This window comes from Scyliorhinus torazame, chromosome 20 (assembly GCF_047496885.1).
Source record: "Scyliorhinus torazame isolate Kashiwa2021f chromosome 20, sScyTor2.1, whole genome shotgun sequence".
Taxonomy (NCBI): Eukaryota; Metazoa; Chordata; class Chondrichthyes; order Carcharhiniformes; family Scyliorhinidae; genus Scyliorhinus; species Scyliorhinus torazame.
The window spans coordinates 70,266,184-70,283,291 of NC_092726.1; positions in this window are offsets into that span (position 1 = coordinate 70,266,184).

Sequence of the window (17,108 nt, forward strand, 5' to 3'; positions counted from 1 at the left end):
CCCAGATCTGAAGGTCCATGGCCACAATGTCGTTAAATTACCTGGCCAAAGGTAGGGTTGCTATCGGTCGTGCTGGTGTCCTTCTGTACTTCCTACATACTTCACAGCGGTACGAACCCGTTCTATCAGTTTAGTATAGTCGTCATCCCTTACCCCTGCATCCTGTTATAATTTTTTCAGCCTCCAAGTAGACGGATGTGCAAATTGCCTATGCAGTTTTAATACCACAAGCTTTTTATCATCTAAAGTCCCATTTTCAACTGCCATTAACACATCCTTAACCACTCTACTTGTAATATTATTTGTCAGTAATGGAATACAATAGTGTCCCGACTGTATTAATTGTACGTCCACCGTCTTTCCAAAAACGGTTGCCTTATCCTGTTCCATATCCGGTTTCATGTGTGCTTTCTTCATCAACGGTCTGCTCAGAAGCAAAGGTATCTCACTTGATACAACATCCGTGCTAATGAAATGATTCACTCCGGCAATATTGCAAGGGATCACCACTCTTTTCAACGACTTCAGAATATTATCATCCCCAAACCTGAAACTTGTGGAACTTTCAAATTCCTTAACCTTGTTACGATGTTCAGCATTCAAAGAGTCCATGTAACATTTTACCCAGTCAATTCCACGGACAGTAGATGTGCAGGCACTGTCCAATACAGCACAGTTGAAGGATCCTGCAACCAACACCATCAATACCGGCGTAAACCTGCTTGTCAATAGGACAATGCCTTCTTTCTGTTCACTATCATTTTCTTCTTCTGACTCTTCCGTGTCATGTGTCGCTTCAAACACTCTATCATAACGAGTTGGACAGTTAAAAGCATCATGGTATTGAGAGTCACATCGAAAACATCGATGTATCATGCCCCGTGCATTTCTGGAGTTCATCTTCCTATTGTAGGTTCTATCTGGGATTCTGTCTTCATAATTTCCTTGTCTCGGTCTCCTTCTATAGTCTTGAGCCCTGTTCGTAACCATACGACTTCGCCATCCTATTAGTAATGTATCTTCCATATTCTGCCTTATTGCAGGCTGACCTATTTGGGTCATCAGAGCCATCGGAATCGAATGTTTCCCTAGAAACTTTTGTAAAGCTTTTGTCATCTGTTCGAATATGGTATCCTTATCAGTAAACTGAACTCCTGACAAAATCAGGAGACTATCCATGTTGCTCACTCTAGCATAGTCACGTAATTTAAAGGCCAACAGACTGTGGAAATTACAGGTTGTGCTTCTGCAGCCTTTTATATAGTCTGACCAATTCCATTATATAATCTTCCATGAAGATAATCTCCATTTTCCAGAACTTATCAAAATCCGACCATGCTTCATACGCACTTAACAAGTCATCTTTCTTATAAATCTTATCCATATTATGTAATAAACTCTACAGACATTCTTCTGAGTCTAACTCTTCCAATTCCAGCTCAGAAAGCACTTTGTTTCGGATTTTACTGCCATATGGTAGAGAAAGAGCCAATGTCATACCGTGTTTTCTCTTTCCCAAAGCAATTACCTTCGTCCACATAACGACTGCACTTCTCCATTGGTCGTACGATTCCCTTCCAGAAAACAAGGGAGGATAGTCATATCCAGCCATCTTTATCCTCGGTTCAGCCATATATCCCTTTTTTTCTCACTCACTCCTTGGTTTGACCTGGAAAAGTTGTATCTTCCAACCCTTCTCATTTACACAGCAAACCATCCTCTGCTACCAATTGTTTGACGTTTTAGTTGCTGTGATTTGAAGAGTCTAAAGTTCCGTTCCTTTTTCACAAACACCCATTTATTTCGTTCCAACAGCCTTTGTACAAAACCTTAACTATACATCAACTGACAGAGGCCACCTGAAGCCGCTTTACATATTAGTGTGAATTAATGGATACTGAACATAAATGAGACAACTAATGGCAATGTCTCTTAACCAATTACTTAACACCCAGAACCGGTTCCAATGTCCCAAAAATCTGAACCCCTCCCTCCTTCCCCATCTCTCAAGCCACTATGCCTTCTGACTATTCTTGAATTTCTACTAGGACTGTCCCGTGGCACTTTTAGCAATCCTGAGATTACTACCTTTGAGGTCCTACTTTTTAACTTATCTCCTAACTCCCTAAATTCTGATTGTAGGACTCATCCCGTTTTTTACCTATATCGTTGGTGCCTATATGCACCATGTCAACTGGCTGTTCACCCACCCCTTCAGTATGGCCTGCAGCCGATCTGAGACATCCCTGACCCGTGCACCCGGGAGGCATCATATCATTCGGGAGTTTCGTTTTCGACTACAGAAACGCCTGTCTACTCCACTTACGATTGAATCCCTATGACTATAGCCCTGCCAGTCTTTTTCCAGCCCTTCTGTGCAGCAGAGCCAGCCACGGTACCATGAGCCTGGCTGCTACTACCTTCTCCTCGTGAGTCATCTCCCCCAACAGTATCCAAAGCGGTATCTCTGTTTTAAAAGGAGATGACCGCAGGGCACACCTCACTGCATTCCTGGTCTTTCTCTGCCTTTTTGGTCACCCTTTCCTTGTCCCCCTCACCAATCCTAATCTGCGGTATGACCAACTCGCTAAACGTGCTACCCACGACCTCCTCAGCATCGCGGATGCTCCAAAGGGAGTCCATCCGCAGCTCCAGAGCCGTCACGCGGTCTAACAAGAGCTGCAGCTGGACACACTTCCCGCGCATGAAGGAGTCAGGGGCATCGGCCGCGTCGCTGAACTCGCTCATTGAGCACGAGGACATAACACGCGTCTGGGATCTCCTGCCATTTTTACACTTTACCTTAACTGATTACAAATATAATATCAAATAATGAATAAGTGCAAGGAATAAAGATTTTACTGACCAATCACAATACTTACCAAAACACGAAGAGTTAAATTTCTCCCAGCTACTGCTAATTGGAGCACTTTCCTTCCCAGCCGATCAGGCCACTGCTTTGCTGTGATGTCACTCTTCAAGGTAAGTTTTAAAAGTTTTTAAAGATGAAAACTTACCTTCCTGACAGACCCCTGGCCACTGCTCCCGCCGAAAATCTGAAGGCCGCTTCTCAGGCAGCTGTGACCCCGCCGCTCTCCTCACGATCTTTTATCCTGTGTCCCCGCTGCTCTCCTCGCGCTCTTTCACTGAGTCCCCGTCGCTCTCCTCGCTCTCTTTCACTGTGTCTCCGCCGCTCTCCTCGCGCCCTTTCACTGAATCTCCGCCGCTTTCCTCGCGCTCTTTCATCCTGTGTCCCCGCCGCTCCCCTCGCGCTCTTTCACTGTGCCTCCGCCGCTCTCCTCGCGCACTTTCACTGTGCCCCCGACGCCCTCCTCGCGCTCTTTCACTGAGTCCCCGCCGCTCTCCTCGCGCTCTTTCACTGTGTCCCTGCCGCTCTCCTCGCGCTCTTTCACTGTGTCCCCGCCGCTCTCCTCGCGCTCTTTCACTGTGTCCCAGCCGCACTCCTCGCACTCTTTTCTCGATGTCCCCGCCGCTCTCCTCGCGCTCTTTCACTGTGTCCCCGTCGCTCTCCTCGCTCTCTTTCACTGTGTCTCCGCCGCTCTCCTCGCGCCCTTTCACTGAATCTCCGCCGCTTTCCTCGGGCTCTTTCATCCTTTGTCCCCGCCGCTCCCCTCGCGCTCTTTCACTGTGCCTCCGCCGCTCTCCTCGCGCACTTTCACTGTGCCCCCGACGCCCTCCTCGCGCTCTTTCACTGTGTGTCCGCCGCTCTCCTCGCGCACTTTCACTGTGCCCCCGACGCCCTCCTCGCGCTCTTTCACTGTGTCCCCGCCGCTTTCCTCGCGCTCTTTCACTGAGTCCCCGCCGCTCTCCTCGCGCTCTTTCACTGTGTCCCTGCCGCTCTCCTCGCGCTCTTTCACTGTGTCCCCGCCGCTCTCCTCGCGCTCTTTCACTGTGTCCCAGCCGCTCTCGTCGCGCTCTTTTCTCGATGTCCCCGCCGCTCTCCTCGCGCTCTTTCACTGTGTCCCCGCCGCTCTCCTCGCGCTCATTCACTGAATCCCTGCCGCTCTCCTCGCGCTCTTTCACAGTGTCCCCGCCACTCTCCTCACGCTCTTTTACTGTGTCCCCACCGCTCTCCTCGCGCTCTTTCACTGAGTCCTCGCCACTCTCCTCGTTCTCTTACACTGTGTCTCCGCCACTCTCCTCGCGCTCTTTCTCTGTGTCCCCGCCGCTCACCTCGCGCTCTTTCACAGAGTCCCCGCCGCTCTCCTCGCGTTCTTTCACTGTGTCCCCGCCGCTTTCCTCGTGCTCTTACACTGTGTCCCCGCCGCTCTTCTCGCGCTCTTTCACTGTGTCCCCGCCACTCTCCTCGCGCTCTTTCACTGTGTCCCCGCCGCTCACTTCGCGCTCTTTCACTGTGTGCCCGCCGCTTTCCTCGCGCTCTTCCACTGTATCCCCACCACTCTCCTCCCGCTCTTTCACTGTGTCCCCGCCACTCTCCTCGCGCTCTTTCAGTCTGTGACGTCACAGTTCTACTTCTTTCCACTTCAACCTGCCCTCGAGTCTCCCTCTTGCTCTTTACTCGGCGGGGATCCTTACAGTGATTGTCTTTTTTTTTCGGTTAGAGGAGGAGGTAGGGAGGGAAAGACTGAAGAAATGTTTCGGGTTAACTGTCACTTGACAACAGCTCCTCCACAAACCACCTTCAAAGTGGACAGAGCTGGAATCGAACTTGTGTTTCCGCAGTGTGAGGTCAGAAAGTAAACACGTGGCACAAGCCTCTTTTCAAAACAGATCAATGCAGCCTCTAACAAAATACACCCACTTCTAATTATAAATGTGCTGCTGCTTTTATTTATGCAACACACATGTTTTGGGAATATTTAAAACGCCCACGGTGAGACATGTCCGAACTTACAATTAAGTTGATGCTTTGAAGTAACCAGTGAGCTAAAGCTGACGTCGGTTTCAAGCATGTGCCCATTTAAAAAAATGATTACCGTGATCATACTCGCCGTGTTGGGTAACAATGACGGGAAACTCCAGGTGTTGGTGCACATCATCTGACAGCCAGACGGGACCAAAAATGTAAAAGTGCCTGAAGTACACACGGAGGACATTCATTCCGTTTAACCTCAGCGGCTCTTTAGATTAGTGGTTCATTCAATCCCACTCGACCGACCTTTCCCCAGAGACATGCATTTGATTCTTGTCGTTTCTCGCATTGAAATTTGAAAGCCACTGTTGTATCTGCCTCCACAAATCTCACAGGCAGTGCGGACCAGATAATTGAACTGTATCCCAGAACATTGAAATAATTATTCGAAAGATATAAATTAAAAATCTTATCTCGCAGTTATATTCACCTGCGAGCTGCGAGTGCTGTGGCAACTGGAACTGATAGCAAATTACAACATAGGGAGACTACACAGCCAATCACTGCTGCCCCAACATACAGTTGGATCACAGCTGAGCTTCTGCCTCAACGTCATTTCCTGCTTGTTCCTCGGATACTTTCATTCCCTCAAAGTTCACTGTAGGTAAGAAAAATGAAGGCAGCCCCCCACAGCAAAATTTCAAACCGATTTGGACATTAGACGGTGTGCTCGAATCTGCAGCGACACAGATCTGGAAGGTGGGACAGGTCATAGGGTCATCGACGTTTACAGCATGGAAATAGGCCCTTCGGCCTAACTTGTCCATGCAGCCGTTTTACTACACAAAGCCTGTCCAATTGCCCACATTTGGTCATATTCCTCTATACCCATCTTCTCCATATATCTATGTAAATGCCCATCTTCTCCATATATCTATGTAAATGCTTTTTAAAGGCAGAATTGCAGACGCCTCTATTACTGCCTCTGCCAGCTCCTTCCAGACACTCACCACCCTCTGTGTGAAACAATTGTTCCTCTGGACCCTTTTGAATCTCTCCTCTCTCACGTTAAACCTATGCCGTCTAGGTTTGGATTCCACTAAACTTGGGAAAATCTACTTCATCTATGCCCCCATTATTTTATAGCCGACGTCAAGATCACCCCTAGCCTCCAGTCTATCCAACCGCTCCGTTTCACTCAAAACATCAAGTCCGGTAGCAGCCGAGCAAATCTTTTCTGATCTCTTTCTAGGTTAATAATATACTTTCTATCTTTGTGTTCCGAGAACTGTTCACAATATTCGAAGTGTGTTCTTCAAACTGTCCTGAAGAACTTCAGCAAGACGTCCCAACTCCTGTCTTCAATAATCTGACCATGTATCTGTATAATAGTAATAATGGGCACAGAAGCAGTAATTGTTGAACAAGGAGACTCCTTGAGTGTTGGGAATTTCCAATTATTCATCATGTTTGCTGTGGTTGCAAAAAGCAACGCAGTAGCAGCATGTGGCTGACTGGAAAAAACGTAGAAGAATGTCTTGCTCAAGAGACCCACAGCTAATCAAATCTTCACCCGATATCAATAGAAACAAAACAGAAACAGAATAAATGAGAATGGTAAAGAGATGAAGGGGAGAAAGCGTTTAATGATGGAGTATATTGCACACCACTCCCTTCCACCTTACTGCAGCAAGCACATAGTTTCTATCTTCAAGGATTCATGCTGTTAGAAATACATTAGATTCACTTTCCTCTGAAGCAGAAGTTACATAAGAACATAAGAACTAGGAGCAGGAGTAGGCCATCTGGCTCCTCGAGCCTGCTCCACCATTCAATGTGATCATGGCTGATCTTTTGTGGACTCAGCTCCACTTTCCGGCCCGAACACCATAACCCTTAATCCCTTTATTCTTCAAAAAACTATCTATCTTTATCTTAAAAACATTTAATTAAGTAGCCTCTACTGCTTCACTGGGCAAAGAATTCCATAGATTCACAACCCTTTGGGTGAAGAAGTTCCTCCTAAACTCAGTCCTAAATCTACTTCCCCTTATTTGGAGGCTATGCCACCTAGTTCTGCTTTCACCCGCCAGTGGAAACAACATGCCCGCATCTATCCTATCAATTCCCTTCATAATTTTATATGTTTCTATAAGATCCCCCCTCATCCTTCTAAATTCCAACTAGTACATTCCAAGTCTACTCAACCTCTCCTCGTAATCCAACCCCTTCAGCTCTGGGATTAACCTATTGAATCTCCTCTGCACACCCTACAGTGCCAGTACGTCCTTTCTCAAGTAAGGAGACCAAAACAGTACACAATACTCCAGGTGTGGCCTCACTATCACCCTATACAATTGCAGCATAAGCTCCCTAGTCTTAAACTCCATCACTCTAGCAATGAAGGTCAAAATTCCATTTGCCTTCTTAATCACCTGTTGCACCTGTAAACCAACTTTTTGCGGCTCATGCACTAGCACACCCAGGTCTCGCTGCACAGCAGCATGTTTTAATATTTTATAATTTAAATAATAATCCCTTTTGCTGTTATTCCTACCAAAATGGATTGCCTCGCATTTGTCAACATTGTATTCCATCTGCCAGACCCTAGCCCATTCACTTAGCCCATCCAAATCCCTCTGCAGACTTCCAGTATCCTCTGCACTTTTTGCTTTCCCACTTATCTTAGAGTCGTCTGCAAACTTGGACATATTGCCCTTAGTCCCCAACTCCAAATCATCTATGTAAATTGTGATCAGTTATGGGCCCAAAACTGATCCCTGAGGGACACCACTAGCTACTGATTACCAACCAGAGAAACATCCATTAATCCCCACTCTTTGCTTTCTATTAATTGACCAATCCTCTATCCATGCTACTATTTTCCCCTTAATGCCATGCATCTTTATCTTATGCAGCAACCTTTTGTGTGGCACCTTGTCGAAGGCTTTCTGGAAATCCAGATATACCACATCCATTGGCTCCCCGTTATCTACGCACTGGTAATGTCCTCAAAAGATTTCACTAAATTAGTGAGGCAAGACCGGTCGTTTATGAACCCATGCTGGGTCTGCCCAATGGGACAATTTACATCCCGATGCCTCGCTATTTCTTCCTTGATGATGGATTCCAGCATCTTCCCTACTACCGAAGTTATGCTCACTGGCCTATAATTACCCGCTTTCTGCCTCCCTCCTTTTTTAAACAGTGGTGTCACGTTTGCACATGATTCATTCCACCGTTAGAATGACAAATAAGGACAGCAGGATGGCCCAGTGGTTAACCCTGCTGTTTCACGGCGCTGAGTTCTTAGGTTCGGTTCCGGCTCTGGGTCACTGTCCGTGTGCAGTTTGCACATTCTCCCCGTTTTTGCGTGGGTTTCGCCCCACAACCAAAGATCTGCCGGATAGGTGGATTGGCCACACGAAATTGCCCTTTAATTGGAAAAAAGGAATTGGGTACTGTATATTTATTTTTGAAGATTGGAGAACAGTTAATTCCCAGTCCCCAGAAATTCAAAGCACCAATCCATTAAAAATATCACTTTAACTGGATGTGAGAGTTGCTGGTTAGGACAGAATTTATTACCCATCCCTAGTTGCCCTTCAGAAGGTGGTGGTGAGCTTCCTCCTTGAATTGTTGCAGGCCGTGAGGTTTGGGTGCACCCACGTGCTTTAAGGGAGGAAGCTAAATGATGTTTTCCCCCGTTACGGTGAAGGAACGTTTATATGGTTCCAAGTGGGAGTGGTGAGTGGTTTGAAGGGGGAATTGCAGTTATCGATTTTCCCAAGGAGGGGCTTGTCTAGTTCTTCAAAATGACAGTGGTCGTAGGTCTGGAAGGTGCTGCCGAAGGAACAATTGCCTGAGGAACTTTGTTGAGTTATTGCGGTGCATTTTGGGATAGCTGTGGCGGAGGGATTGAAAGCTTGTGGCAGGAGGAGCAATCAAGCGCACTGCTTGGTCCAGGATGGTTTCGAACACCCTGAGTGTTCTTGGAGATCTGGGGAACAGCGTTTCACGTGGAAAAAACTGGATTAATCAATTCGCCTGCGTAAACTATCTTGTTCCGAAATTTCAAAAAATGTATAATAGATAATCGTTAATGCTCCTTTCCTCCATTTAGGTAGTGAGTAATTGACAAAGTGTGATCGGTCAGTTATTGTACAGAGCTGGAATAATCGAACTTAGGTTTCCGCAGTGTGAGATCAGAAAGTAAACAGGTGGCACAAGCCTCTTTTAAAAACTATGAATGCAACCTCTAAACAAAATACACCTACTTCTAATTATAAATGTGCTGCTGCTTTTATTTATGTAACACATGTTTTGGAAATAATAAAAGCTCCAGGCAGCGCCCACGGTGAGACAGGTTCGAACTTACAATTAAGTTGATGCTGTGAAGTAAACAGCGAGCTAAAGCTGACGCTGGTCACAAGCATGGACACATTGTATACGAAGGATTACCGTGATCATACTCGCCGTGGTGGGGAGCATTGAGGGAAACTCCAGTGTGTTGGTGCACATCATCTCACAGCCAGACGTGACCAAAAACTGAAAAGTGCGCGAAGTACCGACGGAGGACATTCATTCCGTTTAACCTCATTGGCTCTTTAGATTAGCAGATCATTCAATACCACTCGACCGACCTTTCCCCAGCGGCATGCAATTGATTGCTGTCGTTTCTCGCATTGACATTTGAAAACCACTGTTGCATCTGCCTTCACCAACCTCACAGCCAGTGCAGACCAGATACCTGAACTGTGTCCACGAACATTGAATTAATTGACGGAAAGATGTAACTTAAAAATCTTATCGCGCAGTTATAATCATCTGCGAGTGCTGTGGCAACTGGAACTGATAGTAAATGACAACATAGTGAGACGACACGGCCACACACTCCTGCCCCAACATCCAGTTTGATCACAGCTGAGCTTCTGCCTCAAAGTCATTTCCTGCCTGTTCCTCAGATCCTTTCATTCACTCAGGGACCATTGTCCATGAGAAAGATAGAGGCAGACACCCATAGGAAAATTTTAAAATCACTTGGACATAGAGATGGAGTGCTCGAATCTGCAGCGTTACAGAGCTGGAAGATGGGATAGGGTCATAGAGTGCGAGAGGTTTACAGCATGGAAATAGGCCCTTCGGCCCAACTTAAAATGAGGCATTTGTCAGTGCTAAAAGGCTGGGAACATACGAAGCCTTTGTGGAATATTAGGAAAGTCGGAAGGAACTGAAGCAAGGAGTCAGGAGGGCTAGAAGGGGTCACGAAAAGTCATTGGCAGATAGGGTGAAGGAAAATCCCAAGGCTTTTTACACGTTCGTAAAAAGCAAGAGGTAGCCAGTGAAAGGGTTGCCCACAGGAGGACAGGCAAGGGAATCTATGTGCGGAGCCAGAGGAAATGTGCGAGGTACTAAATGAATACGTTGTATCAGTATTCACCAAAGAGAAGGAATTGGTGGATGTTGAATCTGGAGAAGGGTGTTTAGATAGCCTAGGTCACATTGAGATCCAAACAGACGAGGTGTTGGGCGTCTTGAAAAACATTAAGGTAGATAAGTCGCCGGGGCCTGATGGGATCTACCACAGAATACTGAAGGAGGGTAGAGAGGAAATTGCTGCGGCTTTGACAGAAATCTTTGGATCCTTACTGTCTTCAGGTGATGTCCCGGAGGACAGGAGAATATCCACTGTCGTTCCTTTGTTTACGTTGGGTAGCAAGGATAATCCAGGGAACTACAGGCCGGTGTGCCTTACATCAGTGGTAGGGAAATTACGAGACAGGATCTACTCGCATTTGGAAGCAAATGGACGTCTTAGCGAGAGGCAGCACGGTTTTGTGAAGGGGAAGTAGCGTCTCACTAACTTGATAGAGTTTTTCGAAGAGGTCACAAAGATGATTGATGCAGGTAGGGCAGAGGATGTTGTCCATATGGACTGCAGTAAGGCCTTTGAGAAGGTCCCTCTTGGTAGACTCGTACAAAAGGTGAAGTCACACGGGATCAGGGGTGATCTGGCCAGGTGGATACAGAACTAGCTAGGTCATAGAAGGCAGATAGAAGCAATGGAAATGTGCTTTACTAATTGGAGGGCTTTGACTAGTGGTGTTCCGCAGGGATCAGTGCTGGGACTTTTGCTGTTCGTAGTATTATATAAATGATTTGCACGAAAATGTAACTGGTCTGATTAGTAAGTTTGCAGACGACACAAAGGTTGGTGGAATTGTGGATAGCGATGAGGACTCTCAGAGGATGCAGCAGGATTTAGATCGTTTGGAGGCTTGGGCGGAAAGATGGGAAATGAAGTATAATCCGGGCAAATGTGATGTAATGCATATTGGAAGTTCCAATGCAGGTGGGGAATACACAGTGAATGGTAGAACCCTCAAGCGTATTGACAGTCAGAGAGATCTTCGTGTGCAGGTCAACAGGTCACTGAAAGGGGCAACACAGGTGGAGAAGGTAGTCAAGAAGGCATTCAGCATGTTTGCGTTTATTGGCCGGGGCATTGAGTATAATAATTGGCAAAGCATGTTGCAGCTGTAGAGAACCTTATTTAGGCCACACTTGGAGTGTAGTGTTCAATTCTGGTCGCCACACAACAGAAGGATGCGGAGGCTTTAGAAAGGGTGCAGAAGAGATTTACCAGGATGTCGCCTAGTATGGAGGGCATTAGCTATGAGGAGCGGTTGAAAAAACTCGTTGTTTTCTCACTGGGACGACGGAGGTTGAGGGGCGACCTGATTGAGGTCTACAAAATTATGAGTGGCATAGACAGAGTATATAGTCAGTGGCTTTTTCCCAGGATAGAGGCGTCAATTACGGGGGGGGGGGGGGGATAGGTTTAAGGTGCGAGGGGCAAGGTTTAGAGGAGATGTACGAGGCAAGTTTTTATACAGAGGGTAGTGGATGCCTGGAACACGCTGCCGGAGGAGGTGGTGGAAGCAGAGACCAGAGTGACATATAAGGTGCATCTTGACAAATACATGACTGGCACAGGAATAGATGGACCCGCACCCAGGAAGTGCAGAAAAGTTAAGTTTGGACAGGCGGCAAGGTCGGCACAGGCTTGGAGGGCCAAAGGATCTGTTCCTGTACTGTACTTGTGTTTGTTCTGTGTTCTTTATTCTTTGTTCTTTCAACAGTCTAGTTAAACAGTGTCCCACAGTAAGCAGGCTATTTGCACAGTGTCTGACTGAAATCAATATATTTGCACTGTTCCCTACAGTAAACATTCTATTGAAACTGTAGCCAACAGTAAACAGTCTATTTAAATATTGTCCTACAGTAAACATAGCCTACTTAAACAGCATCCCACTAATCAGTCTGAACCCTGTCTATTTACACAGCATCCTACAACAAACAGTCCATTTTGGATCAGAAATTGGCTAGCTGGAAGAAGACAAAGGGTGGTTGATGGGAAATGTTCAGACTGTAGTCCAGTTACTAGTGGTGTACCACAAGGATCTGTTTTGGGGCCACTGATGTTTGTCATTTTTATAAGTGACCTGGAGGAGGGCGTAGAAAAATGGGTGAGTAAATTTGCAGATGACACTAAAGTCGGTGGAGTTGTGGACAGTGCGGAAGGATGTTACAAATTACAGAGGGACACAAATAAGCTGCAGCGCTGGGCTGAGAGGTAGGAAATGGAGTTTAATGCAGAAAAGTGTGAGGTGATTCATTTTGGAAGGAATAACAGGAAGACAGAGTACTGGGCTAATGGTAAGATACTTGGCAGTGTCGATGAGCAGAGAAATCCCTGTCTCGATGTCCATAGATCCCTGAAAGTTGCCACCCAGGTTGAGAGGATTATTAAGAAGGCGTACGGTGTGTTAGCTTTTAGTAGGAGAGGGATTCAGTTTCGGAGCCATGAGGTCATGCTGCAGCTGTACAAAACTCTGGTGCGGCCGCATTTGTAGTATTGCGTGCGATTCTGGTCGCCGCATTATAGGAAGGATGTGGAAAGAGAGGAGATTTACCAGAATGTTGCCTGGTATGGAGGGAAGATCTTATGATGAAAGGCTGAGGGACTTGAGGGGACATAGCTTTAAATTGAGGGGAGATAGATATAAGGCAGATGTGAGAGGTAGGTTCTTTACTCAGAGAGTAGTAAGACATTGAATGCCCTGCCTGCAGCAGTAGTGGACTCGCCAACACTAAGGGCATTCAAGTGGTCATTGGATAGACATATGGACGATAAGGGAATAGTGTAGATGGGCTTTAGAGTGGTTTCACAGGTCGGCGCAACATCGAGGGCCGAAGGGCCTTTACTGCGCTGTAGTGTTCTATGTTCTATGTTCGGTTTACTCTAGGCCATTGTTTAAATAGACTCTTAACTGTCGGGCACTGTTTAAATCGACACCGTATACTGCAGGACTGTTTAACTAGACTCGATTAACTGTAGGAAACTCTTTGAATAAACTGATTACTGTTGGGACCGTTTAAGTAGATTGCTTACTGTAGGGCATTATTTAAATAGACTCTTTATTGCAGGGTACTATTTAAATAGACTTTGCTGTAGGGCACTGTTTAAATAGACTGTTTACTTTAGGGCTGTTGAAATAGACCTTTTACTGTCGGGCACTGTTAAATAGACTCTTTATTGTAGGGTACTGTTTAATGAAAAATGAAATGAAAATCGCTTATTGTCACAAGTAGGCTTCAAATGAAGTTAGTGTGAAAATCCCCTAGTCGCCACATTCCGGCGCCTGTTCGGGGAGGCTGTTACGGGAATTGAGCCGTGCTGCTGGCCTGCCTTGGTCTGCTTTCAAAGCATTCAGGGATCTATGTACATGGACACCGAGATCTCCGAGGTGTCCTTTCCCTCCCCCTCTTTTACCACCTTCCCTGAGCTTACTGAAATACCTAAACCCCGGCACCTGCAACAACCATTCCTGTCCCTGCTCTGACCATTTCTCCGAAATGGCCACAACATCGAAGTCCCAGGTACCAACCCATGCGCAAGTTCACCCACGTTATTCCGGATATTAGTAAGGGATGACATTGGTGCTATGAGGACAAGGTTGAAGCCATTTGGGTGGAAATCAGGAATAGTAAGGCGAAAAAGTCACTGATAGGAGTAGTCTATAAGCCACCGAATAGTAACATTATGGTGAGGCAGGCAATAAACAAAGAAATAACTGATGCATGTAGAAATGGTACAGCAGTTATCATGAGGATGTTAATCCACATGTCAATTGCATGAACCAGGTCGGTAAAGGCAGCCTTGAGGAGGAGTTTATAGAATGTATCCGCGATAGTTTCCTAGAGCAGTATGTAATGGAACCTACGAGGTATCAAGCGGTCCCACATCAGGTCCTGTGTAATGAGACAGGATTGATTCAGGATCTCATAGTTAGGGATCCTCTCGGAAGGAGCAATCACAATATGAAGGAAATTAAAATACAGATGGAGGGTGAGAAAGTAAAATCAAACACTAGTGTTTTGTGCTTAAACAAAGGAGATTGCAATGGGATGAGAGAAGAACTAGCTAAGGTAGACTGGGAGCAAAGACTTTATGGTGAAACAGTGGAGGAACAGTGGATAATCTTCCTAGCGATTTTTCACAGTGCTCAGCAAAGGTTTATACCAACAAAAAGGAAGGACGGTAGAAAGAGGGAAAATAGACCGTGGATATCTATGGAAATAAGGGGGAGTATCAAATTGAAGGAAAAAGCACACAAAGTGGCAAAGTTAAGTGGGTGACTAGAGGACTGGGAAATCTTTAGGGGGCAACAGAAAGCTACTAAAAAAGCTATAAAGAATAGGAAGATAGATTATGAGAGTAAACTTGCTCAGAATATAAAAACAGATAGTAAACGTTTCTACAAATGTCTAAAACAATAAAGAGTGGCTAAGGTAAATATTGGTTCTTTAGAGGATGAGTAGGGAGATTTAATATTGGGAGATGAGGAAATGGCTGAGGAACTGAACAGGTTTTTTGGGTCGGTCTTCACAGTGGAAGACACAAATAACATGCCAGTGACTGGTGGAAATGAGGCTCTGACAGGGAGGACCTTGAGATGTTTGATATCACTAAGGAGGTAGTGTTGGGTAAGCTAATGAGGCTAACGGTAGACAAGTCTGCGGCCCTGATGGAATGTAACCCAGAGAGCTAAAAGAAATGGCTAGGGACATTGCGAATGCACTAGTGATTATTTACCAAAATTCACTAGACTCTGGGGTGGTCCCGGCGGATTAGAAATTAGCAAACGTGACACCACTGTTTATAAAAGGAGGTATGCAGAAAGCGGGTTATAATAGGCCAGTGAGTTTAACTTACTTAGTAGGAAGATGCTGGAATCTATCATCAAGGAAGAAATAGCGAGGCATCTGGATGGAAATTGTCCCATTGGGCAGACGCAGCATGGGTTCATAAAGGGCAGGTCGTGCCTAACTAATTTAGTCGAATTTTTTGAGCAGATTACCCGTGCGGTAGATAACGGGGAGCCAATGGATGTGTTATTTCTGGATTTCCAGAAAGCTTTCGACAAGGTGCCACACAAAAGTTTGCTGCATAAGATAAAGATGCATGGCATTCAGGATAAAGGATAAAGTAGTAGCATGGATTGAGGATTGGTTAATTAATAGAACGCAAATAGTGGGGATTAATGGGTGTTTCTCTGGTTGGCAATCAGTAGCTAGTGTAGTGGTATCCCTCAGTGATCAGTGTTGGGCCCTCAACTATTCACAATTCACATAGATGATTTGGAGTTGGGGACCAAGGGCAACATGTCCAAGTTATTGTCATAGAATTTACAGTGCAGAAGGAGGCCATTCAGCCCATCGCGTCTGCACCGGCTCTGGGAAAGGGCACCTTACCCAAGCCCACACCTCCACCCTATCCCCATAACCCAGTAACCCCACCCAACACTAAGGGCAATTATGAACACTAAGGCCAATTTATCATGGCCAATCCACCTAACCTGCACATCTTTGGACTGTGGGAGGAAACCGGAGCACCCGTAGGAAACCCACGCACACACGGGGAGGACGTGCAGACTCCGCACAGACAGTGACCCAAGCCGGAATCGAACCTGGGACCCTGGAGCTGTGAAGCAATTGTGCTATCCACAATGCTACCGTGCTGCAGACGGCACTAAGTGAGTGGTAAAGCGAAAAGTGCGGACGATAGCGGAAGTCTGCAGAGGGATTTGGACAGGTTGAGTGAATGGGCCAGGGTCTGGCAGATGGAATACAATGTTGACAAATGTGAGATTATCCATTTTGGTACGAATAACAGCAAAAGGGATTATTATTTAAATGATAAAATATTAAAACATGCTGCTGTGCAGAGAGACCTGGGTGTGCTGGTGCATGAGTCGCAAAAAAGTGGTTTAGAGGTGCAACAGGTGATTATGAATGCAAATTAGTCAGGGTAGGGGCTGTTCACAGGGCGGGATCTTAGTCAGGGGAGGGGCTGTTCACGGGGAGGGGGAATTAGTCAGTGTGGGGGCTGTTCACAGGGAGGGGAATGAGACAGCGTAGGGGCTGTTCACAGGGAGGGGAATTAGTCAGTGTTGGGGGGGGGGGGGGATTAGACAGGGGTAGGGGCTGTTCACAGGGAGGGGACAGTAGTCAGTGCAAGTGCCGTTCATATGGGAGCGGAATGAGTTATTGACTCTTTCAAATCCAAGCGAACGATTTTACAAAGCTAGCCACAGGGGTGCGGTTCCTTTTACATTACCCTTTCTTCAGCCAATCGAGGTTGGCGAATAAGGAAGTGGAGACAGCACATTCCTCCGCACCCCGGAATAGCACAATATTGGGATCCTGTTTGGGAATTTACAATTCAGGGGACCGCTTCCAGATCATATCAGAGCGGCGAACATGTAGAAACTGTATAAAGTAAATGGCACATCGATAAGAACAGCAAGAGCAGAAGAATATTTAATAAATAATGGAGCATTTTGTGTGAATATAGAATTCAGTATCATGTAAACAACTTTATAGATAATGGAATAGACAACAAGAGCAAATAGGTTACTTTCAACTTGCACAATTCTGTGCAGGAATATTATGTCCACTTCCGGACGCCACAGCTCTGGAAGGATTTGAAGGTATTGTGTAGAGTACAGAAAGGATTGACCAGAGATTTGATGGCGGTTTGCAGATCACAGGTGTTCAGGACGAGATGGGGAGAAGCGGTCCAATTGGTGAAATGATTGAGGACGAGCAGCTCTGGATTAAAGGATTGAGTAAATGAAGCAATGATGATATAAACTAGGACTTTCTCAGACAGCGAGTGGTGAGGATGGGGAATCCCCTGCCTGAGTAT